Raw genomic sequence first — 13604 nt, forward strand, 5'->3', positions numbered from 1 at the left:
TGACTGCTCGCAGTAGCTGCTATGGCTGTCTGTCCCTCTGCCTTCACAAATTTTGTCTTTGCCTTTGTTGATAGATCACATTTCTCCACCTCCTCCTAAAGTCTCCTGTGCAGCATCAGTGATCCTTGGTGCATTTTCTCCCTCTGGCTCTTATTCCTGCTCAACTTCTCATTCACAAACAGTTCCAGTGTCTGCTCCATGCTCCTTTTGTAAGAGCTACAGACTGGCTTCAATTAATGCAGCAAAAACAAAAAATGTTGGAAAATTGTAGGCCACACATGTCTGGTATCTAATTACATATAGCTCCCATCTCTAAGTGGCCGTCTTATTAATGGGCACAGTAAAAAGTGTCTCAATACCAAGTTAACGTCCAACAGGTTCATTTGGAATCACAAGTTTTCGGAGCAGTGCTTTACTCACCTGATGAAGGAGCAGTGCTCCGAAAGCTTGTGATTCCAAATGAACCTGTTGGACTTTAACCTGGGGTTTAATTCTTCTTACTGTGCCCACCCCAGTCCAACGCCGGCATCCGCACCTCTTAATAAGGCACAAGTGTGAGGATTTGACATGGTGGCCGTGCGTGTGAAAGCAAGTGACAGGAGGTCTGACAGTGTCTGTAGAGAGAGAATAGAGCTAACATTTCCAGTCAGGATGACTCTTCATCAGAGCTTAATTCTTACTGTGTAGTAATCATGCAAACTACCAGACAGTACCAACATATGATTTAGGAGCAGAAGTCCACTCTGCCCCTCAAACCTGCTCTGCCATTGAATAAGGTCATGGTTGACTTGATTGTACCTCAACTCCACATTCCCATGTACCCTTGATAACTTTTCACCCCCTTGTTCAACTGGAATATATCTAGCGTGCTCTTAAAAATATTTAGACTCTGATTTTACTGCCTTTTGAGGAAGAGAGTTCCAAAGATACACAACCCGCAGAGAAAATAAATTCTCCTCATCTCTGTCTAAGAGAGGGCACAGTGGCACAATGGTTAGCACTGCTGCCTCACAGCACCAGAGACCCGGGTTCAATTCCTGGCTTGGGTCACTGTCTGTGTAGAGCCTGCACCTTCTCCCCATGTCTGTATGGGTTTCCTCCGGGTGCTCTGGTTTCCTCCCACAGTCTGAAAGATATGCTTGTTAGGTGCATTGGCCATGCTAAGTTCTTCCTCAGTGTTTCAGAAGAGGTGCTGGAGTGTGGCAACTAGGGGATTTTCACAGTAACTTCATTGCAGTGTTAATGTAAGCCTGCTTGCGACGCTAATAAATAAACTTAAGACATGGGCGACTCTTTATTTTTAAACCATGACCCCTAGTTCTAAATTTTCCCAAAAGAGGAAACATCCTCTCCACATCTACCCTGCCAAAACCCCTCAAGATTTTAAATGTTTCAAACAAGTTACTTTTCACTCTCCTGAACTCCAATGAATACTTGCCTATTCCAGGTATTAGTCTCGTAAACTTCTCCAAACTGCTTCCAAAGCATTTAAAAAAGGGACCAATACTCTTCACAGTACTCCTAATGTGGGACAGAATCTTCCCGGAAATTGACAAAGGTCGATAGCGGGTGGGAATAGAGCTTTAAAGCCACCATTGCCAATGGTGGCTTACTCTGCCGCATAGTTTAGAACTTTAAAAAAACTAGCAAAGGTTGGGTGCCATGGTGTAATGCTGGCTTTGATTTGCCCGCCTCGCCTGTAACTTAGTCCCACAAAGATCGGGGTATAATTTTTAAGGCCATTCCAACACAAAGGAATGTTCACTCTGAAACATAACCTCCCTCCCCAAAGCACTGCCACTGGCCAGTTAATACCCGGGCATGATCCTCTTCTCCCCTGAGTGATGCATTCACCTGAGGCCATTGGGAAGTCTGCTCACTGTGTACACACCTTAGGAGACCAGTCAGGTTTCGCTCCATTCCACCCTCATGCTGACATGAATGGGTTTTCTGATGGGTGGGGGAATGATTCAACACGGGGAAATGTGCCCCATCACTGATGTGGGAGAGGAGACAATCGTGTCATATGTTTATGTCGGTCTGAATTGAGATTTTCCGTTCCCATTGCCAAACCTATCATTCAAAAGTCAAAGTGTAAAACTCCAGCTGCCATCTCGCCAATATTTTGTATAACTGAAGCTTAACCTGTCTACTTTTGGATTCAATTCCCCTCGCAATAAACCATAACACTATTAGCTTTTCTATTTACTTACTGTATCAGCATTCTAACGTTTTGTGATTCATGCACTTAGGATACCAAATCCATATATATCTCAGAGCTCTGCAATCTCTCACCATTTCGAAAAAATGCCTCTATTTCATTCTTCCTGCCAAAATGGACAATTTTACATTTTCACACATTGGCCCGAACTCTACCACCTCTTTGTAATCGGTGTGGGCGAGGTTCCGACAACTGAAATCTTCTTTGACTTGGGGCAAGATTTCATAAAGCCCTTACAGTGCAAAAAGAAGTCATCCAGCCCACTGAGTCTGCACCGACACCAATCCCACCCAGGCCCTTAGTTACCCTGCTAATCCCTCTAACCTATCACATCCTGGGACACTAAGGGACAGTTTAGCATATCCTATCAACCTAACCCCCACATCTTTGGACTGTGGGGGGAAACCAGAGCATCCGGAGGAAACCCATACAGACACGAGGAGAACATGCAGACTCTGCACAGACAGTGACCCAAGCCAGGAATCGAACCTGGGTTCTTGGGGCTGTGAGGCGGCAGTGCTAACCACTGTGCCACCTGCTGCCCATTTAGAACCAGGTGTGTTACCATGGGGCAAAATCAGCCACATTAAGGTAACAGCTCTTGACATTTTCGCTGTTGGTTCTTCTCAGTGTCTACTCGGTCATTCAAGTATTTGTGGGTCTCATGTTTTGCAGTGCTTCCTTTCTGGCATGAGTTCCTCCTTGTCAGTGAGAATCCACCTGGAATTATTGAGCCCTGACCCAGAGAGACATAGACAGAGGAAGAAACCAGACATAAGAGGGCAAATCAAAGCACTAGTCTGCTCAATTTCCATCCAGGCCGCTGCACTATTTCTGTTAGTGCTCTTATACTGACACTATAGTTAAGAAAGCCCACCAAGGTCTCTACTTTCTCAAAGATTAAGGAAATTTGGCACGTCAGCTATGATTCTCACAGATGTACCATAGAAAGCATTCTTTCTAGTTGTATCACAGTTTGGTCTTGTTCTTGCTCCGCCCAAGACTGCAAGAAACTACAAAAGGTTGTGAATGTAGCCCAATCCAACATGCAAACCAGCTTCCTATCCATTGACACTGTCTACACTTCCTGATGCCTCAGCAAAGCAACCAGCATAATTAAGGTCCTCACGCACCCTGGACAAACCCTTTTCCACCTTCTTCCATCAGGAAAATGAGCAAGGCCATAAAATCTCACCCGCTGTGTTCCATTTGCCAGATCTTTGCCCACTCAACCTATCTATATCCCTTTTTAGCCTCCTTATGTCCTCTTCACAACTTAATTTCTTATCCATCCTTGTATCATCAGCAAATTGGATAACCATACCTTTGGTCCCTTCATCCAAGTTACTTACTTAAATAAGTTGAGGCTCCAGCACTGATACCAATGGCATGCTACGGTTTTAACTTGCCAACCAGTAAATGACCCATTTATGCCTATATTCAGTTTCCTCTTAGCTGGCCAATCTTCCATCCATGCCAATATATTATTTCTTATACCATGTACTTTTATTTTCCACAATAATGTTTGATATGGCACCTTATCAAATGTCTTCTGGTAATCTAAGTACAGTACAGCTACTGATTCCCCTTTATTCACACCACATGTTGCTTTTTCAAAGAATTCCAATAAATTGGTTAACGATGATTTCCCACCCACTATGTTGATTCTGCCTGGTTCCCTTGACTTTTTCCTCAGTGCCCAACCATAACCTCTTTAATAATAGCATCTAACATTTTCCATATGACAGATGTTAAGCCAACTGGCATTATTTTCCTGTTTCTGTCTCCCTTCCTTTTTAAATAAAGAAGTTACAGCATGAAGTTGGCACAAAAAGCAAATGAATGCTGGAAAATCTCAGCTGGTCTTACAGCATCTGTGGAGAGAGAATAGAGCCAACATTTCAAGTCAGAATGATCCTCCGTTAGAGCTATTTGTTTCAGATTCCAGCATTCACAGTATTTTGCCTTTATCTTGGGATGAAGTTGGCACGTTGTCTCAAAGCAAAAGCATATTTCTGCCTTATGACTGCTGTAACCACCTTCTGGGTATTAGCAAAACTGGCACCAACACTCTTTTCCTCCCCCACTCCCCCACCCCCCCCAACGGTCTACCCCACCATTTCTGCCTTGAGGCTCTTCTATGTTTCTGACACACTAATGAAAAAATAAGCCTAAGATCTATTTTTAGGTTTATCGAACAAGATAGATCTTTTGCTTCTTGCTGTTCATCTAATAACAAAAGCCCTCTGAATTATTTGAAAAAATTTGAAGCCTGTATAAATGACATACATATTGTTTAATCTGTTTCAAATATCATACCCAAATGAAAGCCTTCACTGGGGAGGTGTACCTTTCTCATCCTGCCTCGTTCTTGGAACATTCAGCACCAGTAGCTTTGAATGGCCGGTAATTGAGAAAATAGTAATCCTATAAATGTGAGATTCAAAGGTGAATGAGACTAATAGCAATAGCTCTTTCAAAGAATCAACCCAGGCATTGTGCGTTGAATGCTGTTTGATTCCAAGGGCAGAATTTAATGCTTTTTCCTCATGGCAGGAGCAGTATTTAATCAGATGGCAGACTCCACTACTTTCCTGCCTCCACCCCGATTAAGTCCCTGGCAGGTAAGCCCATGGCCCACTTTTGACCCCATTCTGCCATTGTTGTTATTCTCCAAGCAGTGGATAGAGGGCTTGCCATGTGGGGAGCAGGTCAAGCAAATCCTTATGCTATCGCTTGCAGACTCCCAGCAGATGGTTGGGTGGGCAGCGGGAAGATCCCCTTATACAACAACACTCAATTCCTGATCGAGAGTCTGAGCATTGGGAAGGGAAGGGGGCACACTATGAGATGCTGACCCTCCCTCCCCTGCAATCCAACCTCCCATCACCCGCAACCCCAACTCACTATTACTTACCTGAGATTGGGATGAACATGGTTTGTGTTGTACAGACAGGAGCCATCATCCCCCAGGTGACCCCACAGTTCAATAGACCCGCCAGTGTCTGATTAAGGGGCAGCTTTTGGGAAACAGGGTCCTTGATCCCGGGAAAGCACCTTATTGTTTCTGTTCCCTCACCTAGTGGTGCACAAGGCAGATTTCCATCTGATCTCATAGCACATTTTTTCCTGCAAGAGGTCGTGAATCCATCGCCAGAGACATAAAGCTTGAGGAGCACAACTGCCCAGGAGTGTCTCCTGCTCTTCCCATCTGCCATTGGCTTGTTAGAATTTATAGCGAGGGGGTTAGAATATAAAAGTAGGGAAGTCTTGCTGCAACTGTACAGGGTACTGGTGAGGCCGCAGCTGGAGTACTGTGTGCAGTTTTGGTCACCGCACTTGTGCAAGGATATTTTGGCCTTGGAGGGAGTGCAGAGGAGGTTCACTAGGCTGATACTGGAGATGAGGGGGTTGGACTATGAAGAGAGACTAAATAGACTGAGTCTGTACTCGTTGGAGTTTAGAAGGATAGAGGGGATCTTGTAGAGACGTATAAGATAAAGAAGGGGATGGATAGGGTAGAGGTAGAGAGATTCTTCCTGCTTAGAAAGGATAGCAGGATTCGAGGGCACAGCCACAAGATAAGGGGGGGGGGGGGGCAGTTTAGATCGGAGTTGAGGAGGAACTTCTTCACTCAAAGGGTGGTGAATCTCTGGAATTCTCTGCCCGTTGAAGTGGTGGAGGCTGCCTCGCTAAATATATTTAAGTCACGGGTAGATAGGTTTTTGATAGACAAGGGAATTAAGGGTTATGGGGAGAAAGCGGAACTGATCCACTTCAGATCAGCCATGATCTTATTGAATGACGGGGCAGGCTCGAAGGGCTAGATGGCCTACTCCTGCTCCTATTACTTATATTCTTAAGGATTTTGCAAGTTGATATTTAACCTGTTGGCCATGCCATGAATGAATTTTCCTTGGCACTGGGTGGGACTCAAACCCAGTGCTTTTGACTCTGAGGCAGGGCTATGTCTATTGAGCCAAAAGGCCTTGGTTAAGTGTCTGAATAGCAGTTAAAAATTCAAACCTTCCCAAAAAGAGATGCCGTTGATTTTGGTAACTCTTCATCCAGTGAACAAGACTCCCATTGCTTCCGTTAAATATCACCCTAAAATATACAGAAATGTGTTTGAGGTGTTTCATCATAAGGAACCCTTCAAATGCAGCCAAAAATGGAACAAAACTTATAAATCAGCGGCTTAGTAAAGAAGCATCATTACTCCAAACTTCAGGCCTCATCCTGGGCCAATCTTCACAATTCTACACAGGTTCTTATTTACAGTGAGCCAGCTGGTCAGCTGCATATTACAGCATTCTATCATTGGTTCCATGGTTTGCTAGATCAACTGACCCTTACATCTTTTTACCATTGGTCACATTACATCTAATACAAAGTTGTCACCGGTTACATTCTAACAATAGGTATTTAAATTTAAGAAGATTTACTAGGTTGGTTCCAGAGTTAAGAGGATTGGCTTATCAGGAGAGATTGAGTAGATTGGAGCAACATTTTTTGGAATTCAGAAGAATGAGGGGAGATCTTATAGAAACATGTAAGATTATGAAGGGAATAGATAAGATAGAAGCAGGGAAGTTGCTGTCACTGGCGGGTGAAATTAGAACTAAAGGGCATGGCCTGAAAGTAACGGGGAGCATTTAGGACTGAGTTGAGGAGGAACTTCTTCACCCAAAGGGTTGTGAATCTGTGGAATTCCCTGCCCAGTGAAACAGTTGAGGCTACCTCATTGAATGTTTTTAAGGCAAGGATAGATATATTTTTGAACAGTAAAGGAATTAAGGGTTATGGTGAGCGGGTGGGTAAGTGGAGCTGAGTCCACGACAAGATCAGCCATGATCTTATTGAATGCTGGAGTAGGCTCGAGGGGCCAGATGGCCTATTCCTGCTCTAGTTCTTATGTTATGTTCTTAAAAGAAGCATCCAAAGTAAAATGGTTTTATCCCATTCAAGTGTAGTAGCCAACTGACCTTCCAGATATTTCCCCATGCCTGCCTTTTTTTTCAAATCAATGTAAATTTGCTCCTCTCACTCTCAAATAGCATTTCTTAATTTTCCCATCTTCCACGAGAATCCAAAGTATCTCTTAATTAAAAGGATTTTTAAAAAATCTTACTCAATTATTTTGCTATTCCACAACAGGTACTATTTATTATGCTTTTTATTGATCTTAACTGGTGATTAATCAACATTACTGCAGGTTCTCACTTAATTGTTCAGTTCTGCATTAGTTGTCATACATTTTAGGTTCAAAAATCAGCTAAGGGTACCACTGCGCATTCTTGAGAGGTTGTTAAAAGACGGAATGTAAAAACAACTTCAAGTTAATGCACAATCAGCACAGTAAGTGAAATTAAAGCTCTGAGTACCTAACCAGTGATAGATTGTTCCATTGCTCTGATATGTTTTAGATAATTCCAATTAAACGATTTGTGTGCATTTTCAGACTTGTTGCAATATTGTAAGTGATTTTATTTTGTTTGTTTATTTACTCATGGGATGTGGGCATTATTGGCAAGACCAGCATTTATTGTCTACCTCTAGTTATACTTGATAAGGTTGCATTAAATATTGTAGTCCATGCAGTGTAGATACACCCATAATGCTGCTTTGGGATTTTGATGTGGATATGCTGGCGCTGGACTGGCGTAAACACAATAAGAAGTCCTGGTGTTGTGAGACTTCTTAATGGGATTTTGACCCAGCAACAATGAAGGAATGGTGATATATATCTCATTTTCACCATGTGGGCAGTAGGTCAAACAAATCCTTATGCTGTCGCTTGCAGGCTCCCAGTGGGTGTTGGGGGGAGGATCCCCAGGTACAAAGACAAGTATATATGGGTGGCACAGTGGTTAGCACTGATGCCTCACAGCACCAGGGACCTGGGTTCGATTCCCAGCTTGGGTCGCTGTTTGTGTGGAGTTTGCACATTCTCCCCGTGTCTGCGTGGGTTTTCTCCCACAGTCCGAAAGACATGCTGGTTAGCTGCATTGGCCACGCTAAATTCTCTGTGTACCTGAACACACGCCAGAGTGTGGTGGCATCTAACTTCTTTGCAGTGTTAATGGAAGCCTTCTTGCGACTAATAAATAAGCTTTAACTTTATATTTCTGCGATCTGGAGGGTAACCTGCAGGTAAGCGGTGGTCCCTTGAGCTTGTTACTTTCAACCTTCTGGGTGATAAAACTTGCAAAGTACTGTGGAAGAAGCAATGGAGAGCTCCACAGTTCACCTTGCAGATGGCGCACACTACTGCATTGTGTGGCAGTGTTGGAAGGAGTGAATATTTAAGCCGGTGGATGTGATGCCCAGCAAGCGGGCTGCATTCTTTTGGATGGTACTGTGGTTCCTATAATGATGAAGCAGCACTCATCCAGGCAGATGTAGATTAATCCATCACACTCCTAACCTTCTACTCTATGTGTAGTGAAGAGACTTTGGGGAGTCTGGGAGTGAACTAATCACTCTAGAACATCAGCTCTGATCAACACTTGTAGTCACAGTATTTATGTGCCTGGTCCAATTAATTTTCTAGTCAATGGCAGCCCAGAGGATATTGATGGTAGAGAATTCGGTGGTGGTAATGCTGTTAACTGTCAAGGGGCTATGCCATTCAATTCAAAGTTAACGTAGTCAAAGAAAACTAATCCCTATTTTCGTCCTTGAATGGTTTATTAATATTTATTAGCTACATGAGTGCATTTGACAATGATTGCTACCTAGCATCTCCATAGTTACGGGGAGAACTTTTACATCCAACCTCCATAACTTAACTGACATGCATTTACCAGTTAAGTAGGATGTAAAATGCCTGTCCTATGTAATAACACAGCTTCAATTCTGACAAAGTCTTAAACTTATCACCCAGTCAGGTATAACCGTAGATTTTTTTTAAGCACGTGGGTTAATGTAAATGGGTTAATGTATGTTTTAAGTACCTTTTGTCTGTTTAAAAATTAAGTTGAAAATTACTCTTTGCTCCATTAAAACACATTTCGTAAAATCGAACATTCAGGTGGTAAAAGCTGGTCATTTACTTTTTCTCAATTGATTCTGCATTGTAATTAGCCATTCATGTTAGATGTTACTCATCAAAATTGTGAGAACGATGGATAGCGGGGGAAAGCAAAGCGGGACTTTATCCTACGAAAGGCAGTTGGCAGCTGGGAGAGTCTGGGTGCCGTTTTGACTTTGGATAATCAGCCATCCGTTAAACCCTCCCCCAATTTTTTCCCAAGGAAGCCGGGAGAGGTCGACTTCTCCGTATGAGGTGTGATCTGGGATTTGTGATTCTCTAAATTACGAATGAGTTAGAATCAAAATCCCACAGTGCAGAAGGAGATCATTCAGCCCATCAAGTCTGTACTGACAATAATCCTATGTATGTACCCTGCTAGTCCCCTGACACTAAAGGGCAATTTAGCATGGCCAAACAACCTAATCCACACATCATTGGACCGTGGGAGGAAACCGGAGCACCTGGAGGAAATCCATGTAGACACGGGGAGAACACAGACAGTCACCTGAGGCTGGAATTGAACCCCAGGACCCTGGAGCTATGAAGCAGCAGTGCTATCCATTGTGCCATCATGCCACCCTTCATTTGAAGTTGGAAGTTCTTTGTGTTAGCAGGGAACTCCATCTGAATGAGTAATTGGACATGTTTGAGCAAATCAGGAGTCCCATTTGATGAAATACCAACTACTGCACTGGTGATCTCCCATATAGCATTGTTGAATGGTTGCCAAGACAAAACACATTCCCAATAGCTTAATAAAATGCCCGGAACACACATCTCCTGGGGAATCCTTTCCACAATAATTTTGCTTATGCTTTGAGATATTTAGTCATCTGTGATGATCTGTCTGATTTGATGCATAGCCTTGTTATACTGTGTAAGCCCTGGAGCAATAAGGATGAATAATCTATCTGTGAGATGAGCTGTGCACCTGGACATGTTTCTTGATGCATGTGACACAAGAGTATATTTTCCTCGGGGAGAGATATATAAACAAGAGCGGACATCTGTTTGTTTCTGCAACTTGCCTTAAAACTGTGGTAGTGTTGCTTAATAGAGGATTTTCTCCCATTTGTGCAAAGACTTACACTTATAAAGCGCTGTTCATGACCAGCAAATATCTCAGTGCTTTAAGTGAAGTACCTTTGGCAGTGTAGTCACTGAGTTAATGTAGAAAACATGTCAACCAGTATGTGCACGGCAAACTCTCACAAATGGCAATGTCATAATGACCACATTTCTGAAAAACCAAGTTAAATATTGACTAGGACAATGGGGAATAACGCATCTTTGAAGTAGTATCTTTTATATCCACCCAAGCATGCAGCTGAGGTCTCAGTTTAACATCTCACTTGAAAAGCAGCACCTCTGACAGCGTAGCACTTCCTCGGTACTGCATGGAGTGTCATTCTTGATTTTTATGCTCAAACATTGGAGTCAGCATCTCGGAATATTGAGACTCAGAAGCAAGACTGCTTACAATGAGCCACAGCCAACAAGGTAATTGTAAAATGTTAATGTATAAATATTGCAAGTTGGACCACTTTGAGATGATCCTCTATTCCTCCGATTCTGGCTTTCTCTTCATTTTCCCTCCCTTCACCCCAAAATTGGAGCAAATCTTTGACATCAAAGCCATACTCCTGCATCTGAAAATGTAGGGTTCACAGTCTTGGTGAGTAAAGTCATCCAGTTAGATACCATGCCTGGTGAGTACAAATGATTCCCACACCCAGCCCTCACCACCTCAACCACCATATATTGGCTGTGATGAAAGCTTCCTAGCATGTCAGCCCTAGCCAACTTATTCATTGGCTACAGATGGTTACAACTGTGAAAAGAGCATTTTCGTCATGTACTGTCAGACTAATCAGCTTATATCCTTCCAATAGAGGTGACACAGTGGTCAGCATTGCTGTCTCACAGCACCAGGGACCCAGATTTGATTCCTGGCTTGGGCCACTATCTGTGTGGAGTTTGCACATTCTCCCCATGTCTGCACAGTCCTCCGGGTGCTCTGGTTACTTCCCACACTCTGAAAAATGTGCTGGTTTGGTGGATTGGCCATGCAAAATTCTCCCTCAGTCTACCCAAACAGACGCCGGAGTGAGGCTACTAGGGGATTTTCCCAGTAACTTCACTGCAGTGTTAATGTAAGCCTACTTGTGACATTAATAGCTGAACTTTAAACACTAATTACTTCACTCTCTCTTGCCTGGAGAGAATGATAAGAACTATAGCGTGCAATTTTCCAGCCCTGCTCACTACTGAGATGGATTGTCTGGGCTCTGACTAAAGGTCGACGGACTTTTGGCTGGTCAAATGCACGCTTAGTGACTGGGCTGGAAAATCCTCGCTTTGGAAAGCAAAAAACATTCTTTGGTGGTGCATTCAGCTTGAAGTTCCCAGTCTACACCTCACCCCTCCCCCACACCACTGCCTTCTTCTCTTTTGATCACCCTCAGGAATCATTTGACCAAGTTCTTCAAAGACCTCCACGCTGACTCAGAGTCAATGATTTCTCATTCTTCCCCCTGGGAAGGACTGTGGAATGTTTTTTTTTCTACATTAATAACCTTATCTGAATGCAAATGCTTGGTGTACTGATCAATTGGTTATGTTTGATGCTGACAGCGGCCTTGATGTAGGAAGGCTCCAATAAGCCTCCCTCATTCTTGAGAAGCAAAAAGGAAAATTTCTCACTCTCTATTAATTAGAATCTCTATCAATAATGGACACACAAACTGTTCCACTTTGCATTTTATCAACCCAAATATCACACTGTACTATTGGCGCAAAATAAAAATTACCCTGATGCAGAATTTTTTTCTTTTTAATTGCATCTCATTATAATCTCTCTGAAGATGTGTGGGTTAGGTTGATTAGCCATGCTAAATTGTTCCTTAGGGGATTAGCAAGGTAGATGCGAGGTTAAGGGGATGGGGCCTGGGTGGGATTGTTGTGGCTGCAGACTCATGGTCTGAATGGCCTCTTTCTGCACTATAGGGATTCTATGAATATTTACTGCAGAAGCTTTGTATTTGTGCATAAAGACACATCTGCGATAATTGAGCAGGTTTTCGCTCCCAGATGGGGTCAAGTGCAGAGCCAGGTGGGAAAATTTGGACTGCTGGTTGGCGTGCCAATTTGCTGGAAGCCTCCCACCCCTGGGCCATTGGCCCCAAGACAAAATGGAGGTGGGGCTGGCAGGGCTAGCCCCTCACAAGCAGCGGTTGGCCAATTAAAAGAATTAAAGGCCATTTAGGGCCTACTGTCAGAAGCTGACAGGAATTTCCAGTTGTTCTATGGTTCTCCTAAGGCTCAACATCTGGTAGCAGATTGGGGTGGGGCGGGATTGTGGGGGTGGAACTCCACATAGGCTTTGATGCCCTCCTTGCCCTGTTGGCCACAGCTGCAGGTCACAGGCTGCTTTATGGACTCGACTGCCCTGCTACATCAGAGGTCCAGTTGCTGATTCCATATTTTAGAGATGCTTCAAGATGGAGCCAGCATCTCTCTCTCTCACCTAAACTCCAGGAATCTGCTTGCTTCTTCTTCTATTAGCCCTTTAGCTTCGAAATCCAATTTGGCCATCCTTAATTAAACTGTGCTTTTGCTCCCTTGCCACTAACTGACCACTTTGGGGAAGATCATTGCCGTTCCCCACAGAGGTCAGGATCACAATCTGACCCCAAGGTCAGCATCCCAAGTGAAAACTCAGGATACTGCCCAATATTTCATCAATCAAACACTGAGCTGCCTCTAAAATAACTTGAGAAAAATTGCCCACAATATGAGCTTCATTTAACACCCCGAAACGCATTGCATCAGCATGCTATACTCATGGAATGATAAATACCTCAAAAAAAGTACTGATCAGAATTTTCCGCTCTCTTTCTGTTGGGCAGAGGTTTACAGCATGGAAACAGGAACTTTGGCTCAAATATGGGGACATACTGGGGGAAGAGTCAAGTGTGAGAAGCATCTTTCCTGAGGTTGATTTCTGTTGTTGGGCCACAGTCTTCCTTAGGGTCTCAAAGGGAAATGAAGCGTGGGGCATAGGCTTCTTAAAGGGGTCTCACAGAGGGAAGGGAAGCCTTGGGCAGTCCGGTGGAGGGTTCAGCGTCCTCCCCCAGCCAGCTGGTTGGCTCTGTCCTTGAAGTTTGTGAACACCTTTCTGGCACTCCTGTGCCCGTCAGGGATCTGGCCCCCTCGTTGTACGGCAACCTGTCCCGCATGAAAACAAATGGAAAGACTGTAAGCAGGACTCATGCCAGGGCAGATGATAAAGATTCCTGGAATGTGGGGATGGTGAGTGGGAGCAGCAAGTTAATAAGGACATGACCC

The 13604-nt window shown here is 43.7% G+C and overlaps 1 protein-coding gene across 1 annotated transcript in view; it reads left to right on the forward strand.

Moving 5' to 3' along the window:
- The window catches only part of LOC145359042 (acid-sensing ion channel 2-like), a 1204124-nt gene that overhangs the window by 320229 nt on the left and 870291 nt on the right, over positions 1 to 13604 (forward strand). The window lies entirely within an intron of this gene.

The sequence above is a fragment of the Carcharhinus amblyrhynchos genome, chromosome 27, assembly GCF_965287045.1.
Source record: "Carcharhinus amblyrhynchos chromosome 27, sCarAmb.v2.hapA, whole genome shotgun sequence".
In the NCBI taxonomy this organism is placed as follows: Eukaryota; Metazoa; Chordata; class Chondrichthyes; order Carcharhiniformes; family Carcharhinidae; genus Carcharhinus; species Carcharhinus amblyrhynchos.